The sequence below is a fragment of the Stegastes partitus genome, unplaced genomic scaffold, assembly GCF_000690725.1.
Source record: "Stegastes partitus isolate 25-593 unplaced genomic scaffold, Stegastes_partitus-1.0.2 Scaffold421, whole genome shotgun sequence".
Lineage (NCBI taxonomy): Eukaryota > Metazoa > Chordata > Actinopteri > Pomacentridae > Stegastes > Stegastes partitus.
Window position 1 is genome coordinate 313680 of NW_007578152.1, and position 8419 is coordinate 322098.

The window sequence follows — 8419 nt, forward strand, 5'->3', positions numbered from 1 at the left end:
AATACAACTAAAAAAATACAATTAAAAAGCAGTAAAGACGGCAGCTTCCTTCATTTAGCATTTAAATGAAGCTAAAAACTGTTCAGGAAACCAAACACGCACTAAAATGAACTAAAGCAGAAAATAAATGTAGTTTTTTTTAATTTAAGAGCTAATTGAAGCCCTCAGAGATGATTTTAAATGGATTTGTTTCCAGATGGAGGTTAAAAAGCTGAAGATCAGCTCGAGTTGAGCTTCTTTAAATGTGAAAAGGTGAAATTTGTCTTCATGTTGTAAGAAAAATGACTCAAAGATTTATATGTTAGCATTAAAAAAACAACTTTTTAGCCTCTCCTGCTGCCTTTAAACTTGCAAATTATGCTAAAAAAATAAATAAATGAAGCATTTTTGCAGCATTCACACATCCAGTAAAGATGGCAGCGACATGTTTGAGCTACGAACTGTTCAGGAAACCAAACTGTAATGTGGTTTTTTTATTTTAAGATGTGATTGAAGGTGATTTTGGTTTTATCTGGATGTTCAAAACAATAAAAGCATCTGCTCAGTAATTTATATGTTTGCATTAATAAAACACCTTTGTAGCTTCTCTGCTGCTCAGAAACGACGCCGGCCGACTTTAAACGTGCAAATCCTGCTGAAAAAGAAGCAAAGATGGCGGCTTTCCTGACACATCCGTTATTTTCTTTTTGTTCCAATGCGCTTCTGTTTCACGTTACAGGAACCAAACAAACTCAAAAACAAACTAAAAGCAGGAAGTAACCGTAGTTTCTTGACATTGCGAGGCCTGTTTCTGGACGCTCACAGGCATCAGGCAGCTTTTGTCTTTTGTCATTTTTCCCGACTCGGCCGACGCCTGCCTGGCTCCCCGAGCTCCGGCTCTCCGGGCCTATTCTGGGCGAGGCGAGCCCACCACCTACACATCCTGCAGGGGTGGAGAGAGGCATGTGGTCCTCCCAGCAGCCCCGGGCCTGCTGACTGCCACTCCTCTGTTCAACGGGCCTCCGCAGGGCCTCACATGCACTGAGCGAGCGAGAGCCGAAAAACAAGCCCTGGTTTCCAGCCCTCGCTCAGTTTAAGGTGACAAGAGTCTGGCACAGATTCGATTGTGTCTCCGTGAGTGACAGCGTCGCTTTCCAAGATAAATGCCGAGTTGACGGGCTGCGAGGGAAGCAAACAGACCCGCCAGATAAAAAAAAAAAAGTTTATTCACGGAGATCTGCAGATGTGGAAAATAAAAATACCGTCTCTCCAGCAGAACGGCTGAATTAGCTCGCTGAGAGGCGCTTTCTGTCTCGCTCACCTGTGCATCCGCGAAGACAAAGACGTTTCTGCTAAAAACGATCGGCGCCGGTGGGTTTTCTCTGCAGGGAAGGAGCCAGATTTAACCGTTTCGCGCACCTGTGGAGGCCTGATAAAGAGAAAGCCGGCACCTGGCAGGCAGAACATGTACAGTCCAAATATAAGTCATAGAGAGGCGCCTCAGCAGCGCTAACGTGAAGCATCCAGGCATGCTTTCATCTAAAATGTGCTTTTTTTTTTACATCTTTATTTGTGTTATTTGATTGAAGTTTCGTAACAAGTTGTTCAGGCACAAAAAGGCGAACAGGAACTTTAATCTACTGAGGAATCCAGACCCGATGATCTCAGAGTTACTGTCCTGCTCTGACTTTTCCGGAAAGGGCAACTTGGTTTTCTCTCACCATTTGGCGCTCAGCAGGAGGACTGGAGGCCCTGCAGTCAGCAAATGACTTATCTGACATTTCTACATCTGAAACGGTCGAAGGACGAGTTGTGCAGCCGCAGCGCCGTCGGTCTGGAGTTGTTGTTCGTCTGCTTACAGGAAAAGTTTTTTTAGTTTCTTGGGTTTAGAGGAGCAGATCAGGGAAACGTCGTGTCCGTGCATTTACCGTCTGAACCCTAAAACCTGCTGGTGGTTTAAAAACCTTGTTGTCTTTTTGTAGAAATTGCAAAAACTCCAACATTTATCAGAGCAAGAAGCTTTAAAACATGAAGAACCACCGACGGTCCTCATCTGCGACGCACCGTTTGTTGATGTTTCATCATAAACGACTTGTTTCCTTTAAATAATTGTCAAAAATAAGGCACTTATAAGAACTAGATTCTGTGAAAATAAAAAAATTCTGCTCTCCTCTGAGCAAACATGAAGCCACCGGTGACTCAGCTGCAACCGACAGTCACACGGCAACAATTCCCAGAACTTTCAGCTGAACTGCAGGCAGTGTTTACACAGAGCAGTCAGGAAACAGATTAGAAACGTAAGCAGTGAAACATTTATAGTGCGTCGAGTCGCTGTTTTTTTTTCCAGTTTTGGAGACTTGGTTTTGTCTGTTTTTTAAAATTCTGCAGCAACGACTCATGTGTGAGGCATCGTTCTATCTGGAACATTAACCTCTTAAAAACCACTTTGTTCTACACGTTTCATTTTAATATTTGCCTGAAATAAACTGTTAGCACGAAACAGATTCTGTAAAAACTAAAAGTCCTGCTCTCCTCGGTGCAGCTGTGAAGCCACTCAGACGGTCATATTATAAAAATGGATTAAAACGGATTAAAACATGAGCCGTAAAGTGTTTAAAGTATGCACCAGTCACCGTTTTTTACCGTTTTGTTCTTAAAATCTTTCATTAAAATCGTTTTATTCTGCATATCTCATTCGGAAATTCATCAAAAATCAAGTATTTACGCTCACTAGATTCTGTTAGAAGCTAAAAATTCTGCTCTCCTCTGAAGCCGTCGGTGACTCAGCTGCAGCCGAGACTCACTTGATAAAAATTTAAGGAGTTTTTGGGCTGAACTGCAGGCGGTGTTTTTACAGAGCAGAGAGGAGACGAGTCAAATATGTGTGATGTGTGGAGTCACTGTGTTTTCCCAGAATTGGTAAAACCTGTAGATACAGTCGTGACTCGATAATCCGACACTAAATGTAAAACCTTCTGTCGGATTGTCAAGANGAGAGAGAGAGAGAGAGGCTGCAGCCGCGCGGAATATCCCACTTTCCTCTGCTGTCAAGCTACGCGCACCGAGGACGCGCAGACAGGAAGCGGTGACAAAATAAGAGCATCTGACATAAATAGTGCTTTAAGATCAACTTCATTCATCCTGAAGGAAATGGTTTAGCTAGAGGACAGTAAACAGAGAAATATGCACGATTACAGGAAGATGAGTAGTTAAATATAAATCAAATAAGAATTATTTTGCTTTTTGCCTTGTATACATGCTGGTTTTCTTTCTGCACGATTTGACACTTTGACTGATTCATTTAGCTCATTTCTCTCTCTCTGTATCAGGGATCTCCAACGCCGGTCCTCATGAGCTACCATCCAGCAGGTTTTAGACGTTACTGCAGCACACCTGACTCACATGAATGGATCATTAACAGACTTGTGCAGAACTTGACAACAAGCTGCTGGAGATCCACTGATGTGAGTCAGGTGTGTTGGAAACGTCTAAAACCTGCTGGACAGTAGCTCACGAGGACCGGAGCTGGAGATCCCTGCTCTCTCTCTACATATAATATATGATATGATACAAGAGTCAAGATTCAAGCTGTTTATTTGTCACAAACACAATGATATACAGTACAACATGCAGTGAAATGTGTTTAGCACCTGCTCCAGACTGAATAATAATAAGAATAAAGAATAAAAACAAACAAGATAAATATATATATATATATAATTGTTGTTACAGACGTGCAGAACTCTTTACACTTGGTTGTCCTCTGATTGAAGTTATTGTTCCAACCTCTTCTGTTAAACGCTCCAATGCAGCAGGAGAATATATCAGAACCACGTACTGCATGTGTAGTCGTAATCCTCATAACTTCATGTATGTAGTACCTATTTATAAAGACAAAAGAAATAAAATAAAATAAAAAGAAAGGCAAAAGATTAGAGAAGCACTCAGTGGAGAAACAGAGTTAAACGAGGTGAAAAACTTCCGAAATAAATCTTTTGTCCTGATAAAACAGTGAAAGCACCGTTTACACCTTCACCTGTTCACACCTCCAACATTCACCACTTCATTTATTTCTACTATGTCATATTTAGTACTTTCATTTTTTGTTTTAAACAAAGAAATATGACTTTTAACATTATTTTTTCTTATAAATATCGGCACAGTTATGCACTTATTCCTTCTAGCAGCAGGATTTTCTCGTTCTTTAACGCATTAGATTCCTTATTTTTATTAAATGCAACGAGTCTGAGCTACTGGACACGTTGAGTTTCCCCCAAGAGGATGAATAAAGTCGTCAATTAAACAAATTAAACAGACACTTCAGTGTTCATGTAGATATTCATTTGTTTTACATGCACTGTTTATTCTGTATAGAACTATTTGTACTGAGCATGTACTGCTGCAAGACGTCGGCTTGGGAAATTTGGGAGTCACAGCTCTAATTTAATGAAGCCAAACCAACAGAGAAACTCAATAAAAATGAGGAAAACACTCAAAATATGTGTCGAACCAAAACTTAAGCGACTTCTGACAAACTGTACAATAACCAGAGCTTTTCAGGGCGTATAGTGATATACTACAGCCGTCTCAGCAGGTGCATTGAGCATAACAAAGCTTCACATTTGTTCTTTTGCTTCCAGGTGTGTTTTTGTCATTTTAACAGCTTCGAAAGTTGGTTTTAAGAATTTTGCATTTTAATTCTGCTTTTGTTTTAAACCACAGATCAGCCACTGGATCCAAACATGCAACCATGAAGCACACAGAGGTAAGAAATCAACTGCAGTGAAGCACATATCACATGTTTAGGATCACATTTTGCTTTTTATGTCTTCATGCTCTGCGTCTCTCTGCTCGGTGCTTTTATTTTGTAGCGGAAGGCAGCAGCGCGTGCGCGCCGCCGTGTGCGCCTTGACGCTGCCGAGCGGGTGCAGGGGAGTGGAGAGACGCTGGGAGAGACTCAAACACTCACACACACTCACACACACACGCACGCACACTCACCATACTCGCACACACACGCCAACACACACTTGGAGGGAAAGAGACGCACCAGAAGACGCACGAAGGTCAGCGGCTTTTTTACTCACATTCTGCTGCGTTTTTTTTCTCTTCTCTGTGAGCGGCAGGCGAAAGAAAAAGTTTCCAGAAAAGAGAAGGAGAGGAGTGTCGCTCGGTTCGAGCAAGCAGAGACAAGCAAGACGCTCTCTGGCCGCTTCTTTTTGTGTGTGCGCGTCCTGGAAATTATCTCCAAATTGAATTCTGTTTTTTACATTTTTTTACGCACGCCGCTCTTCTTGTGGGATCTCGTCTTTGCGGGCTTTCTTTGTGCGCTAATTGACACCCGGGGTTTGTGTTGACAAACAGCAAAGAAGAGCACGAAGAAGAAGGAGGCAGCGGAGAAGAGGAACCGGACCAGGGCGGACCAACGGGGGCCAACAACTCACCAGGTAGGCGCAATTACGCACGGATTCAGCTGTGCATGTAACCTGCTGCTGCTGCTGCTGGTGCTCGTATCAACAACTTTGTCGCGTTTTGCAAAAAATAACGAGCGCAGAGCTGCTAAATGATGTCAGAATATTATCAGGAATGCTTGAAGTGATCACTGGATGTCATGCAAACTCAGCTAAAACTCCCTGAAGGGGCATTACAGCGAAATAGAAACAGTTCCCAACTTATGTCTGAGCACAGAGAGAGGTGGTAAAGGGGATTAAAATACCTGATTGGAATATTATAGTGAAGCAAAGAGAAGTTAAAGCGCCAGAACTCAGCACAGGAGGAGGAAATGCCTTAAAACACAATGAAATGTGCAGAATAAATAGGTGTTAAATGTGTTGAATTGGAGCTGACGGAGCTTTTAAAGGTGACGGTTTGGTCGTGGAGACGCACAGGCAGGAATTTTCTGAGGATTTCCCATCCCGAGTACATTCTGTGTCCTTGTCGACCATGCTGCTTGGCTCATTGGGGCTATTTTTAGCTGCCACAGAGACATTTTTAGTAAAATCCCCTCAGTAATTGTGCTAAACATGAGGTTAAACGTCTCTGAACACATGGCTCTCCCGTCGCACTCATGATTGCGGCGTTGTTCAGTAGTTCCACGCTGACAAACTGGGAAATTCCTCCTGCATCACAGCGAAATCAAAGGATTCCTCATTTCACTGCTGGAAAACCACACGTCGGCCTGCTATCGCCTCGCTCTGAGTGTGTGTGTGTGTGCGCGCGTCTGTTTGTGTGCCATCGGTGCCGTGGTGCCGCCTCGCCTCTCCAGGTGAACAGCCCAACTCGCTGAACTCGCTCCGTGGAGCAGGACTCCATTGACAGGTTGACACCATTACAGCCAGAACAGACTGGGATCAAGACGCCGGTGGCTGTCAGAGTGCTGCTGCAGATGGAGCACGAGCTAACAGCAAGATTTACTAGACACACACACACACACACACACACACACACACAGTTCACCTGATGAAGTCTTTGTTGGGAATCAAAGCAGAGAAAACCTGCTGCTGCTTCAAACATGAAAATGACCGACCAGAACCTCATCTGATGTGTTTTTATCCAACTAACGCTCCAGAACCTCTCATATCCAACAGAACAGCATCACATATTCAAAGTTAAGAAGCCAGAACCAGAGAATATTTTCCATTTTTGCACAGAAATCAGTTCATTAAGCTTGGCGGGAACCCGTCTTTATACAATCAGAGTAACTTCTATCACCGACAGTGTCGCTCTGTTCCAGAATCTTAAAGCTAAAACAACGTCAGAAATCCTTCCTCAGCTGAAAAGACTAAACATGTCAACTATAAGACACTAAAAATGTCAAATTTATACAAAAACATGACCAAAGAGATGATAAAAATGTTAAATATTAGACACAAAATGAGCATAAAGTGGCTCTAAACGTCCTAAACAAGATGCAAAATGACCAAAAAGACGCACGAGAAACTCACTGATCTCACATAAAGCATCACTTTTAAGAAGCCAGAATATTTTCCATTTTTGCCAAAAATTATCTAATTATCTTTGATTAATTGTGTAGCACCAGTTAAACCCCCCCGATGCTGCCTGGAACCATTTTCATTTTCACAAATTAAAGACACCATTTGTGCAACTATTTACTTTCTCGTGTTGCTCTCTGAGAACTTAAACAATGCTACGAATGCTTCTCGAGCTAAACTGACTCAAAATGTCAAATTAAAAATAGAAAATGACCAAAAAGACGCGAAAAATGTTGAATATAAGAAACTAAAAGACCTTCAAAATGTGTAATTTGACAAAAAAATGACCAAAAAGATGCTAAAAATGTTGAATATTAGACAAAAAATGACCATAAATCCACTTAAAACGTTCAAAATACGACACATTGACCCATAAAGACACAGATGGAGGACGAACCAACAACAATCTTTACTGAAGCTGTTTTAAAAGACAAAGCTGTTGAGTGAAGGATAGTTTTCCTCTTCAGAAACGTTGGACTTTGCTGGTCAGTTCACCTGATTGATGCTCAGAGTCTTTGTCGGCGCTGCAGCTAAATATAGATTTCCACTTCACACGCTGCCTTGTTGAGAAAACACCTGCTGCTGCTGCAAATAACTACAACTTTACCGTTTATATTTGGAAAAATCACCCCCGGAGCCTGATTTGATGGATTTTATCCAACTGAACCTCTTGTTTGTCACATTTAAGGAGCCAGAAACTGAATATTTTTCATTTTTGCACAGAAATGATTCAGTAACTGTTGCAGCAGCAGTTAAATACCGTCTGAAAGGCATCATTTTTAAAACCAAAGTGCTGATTTTCAACACAGAGGCGTCCTAGAAGTGATCACATGTCGCACAGTGACTGGACGAGGCCGTTTTTTTTCACGTCTTCATGCACTTGTGTTTACAAAATGTGAACACAAAGCCAAACTGGTCCGCATGTGGTCATTTGTTTGTGCAGCAGCAGCAGGTCCGACACACAAACTGACTCACGATGGACGAGCTGCATGAATGTCAACGTGCTCGTAGTTCACTTTCCCCACCCGGGAACATGAATTCCAGACGCCAGCAGAGTGCACGTTCTGCATCTTCAGCTCGGTGTGAAACGTTCCCTCGAGTCCGTTCACTGAATTACACGACGCAGAGGCAGGTAGACGAGAAAAGTTACGCTAAAGTTGATCCTGCAGGTTAAAGTCCTTCCTTGTTTAACTTCTAATACCTGCTTATTTCCTAAATACAGGATTATTTTTGGCACCTTTCATGCATTTTTTAAGCTCTTTTGTTAGTTGAAGTGTCATTTATGCATCCATAGGAGATGTTTTTATCAAATGATTAGAAATATCTCATGTAGAATATGTAGTATGCAACACAAAATGTCAAATAAATGACACAGAATATCCAAAAGATCACTCGAAATGTAGAATATAGGACACAAAATGATCCAAAAAGACTTTTAAAATTAAAAA

General features: G+C 41.9%; 1 protein-coding gene across 1 annotated transcript in view; it reads left to right on the forward strand.

Moving 5' to 3' along the window:
- Positions 1–5011: 5011 nt before the first annotated feature.
- Positions 5012–8419, forward strand: part of nab1b (NGFI-A binding protein 1b (EGR1 binding protein 1)) — a 25615-nt gene continuing 22207 nt past the window's right edge. The window contains exon 1 of the mRNA XM_008285895.1: positions 5012–5426. The gene's annotated coding sequence lies outside the window, so the exon portion shown is untranslated. The remainder of the gene's footprint in view (positions 5427–8419) is intronic.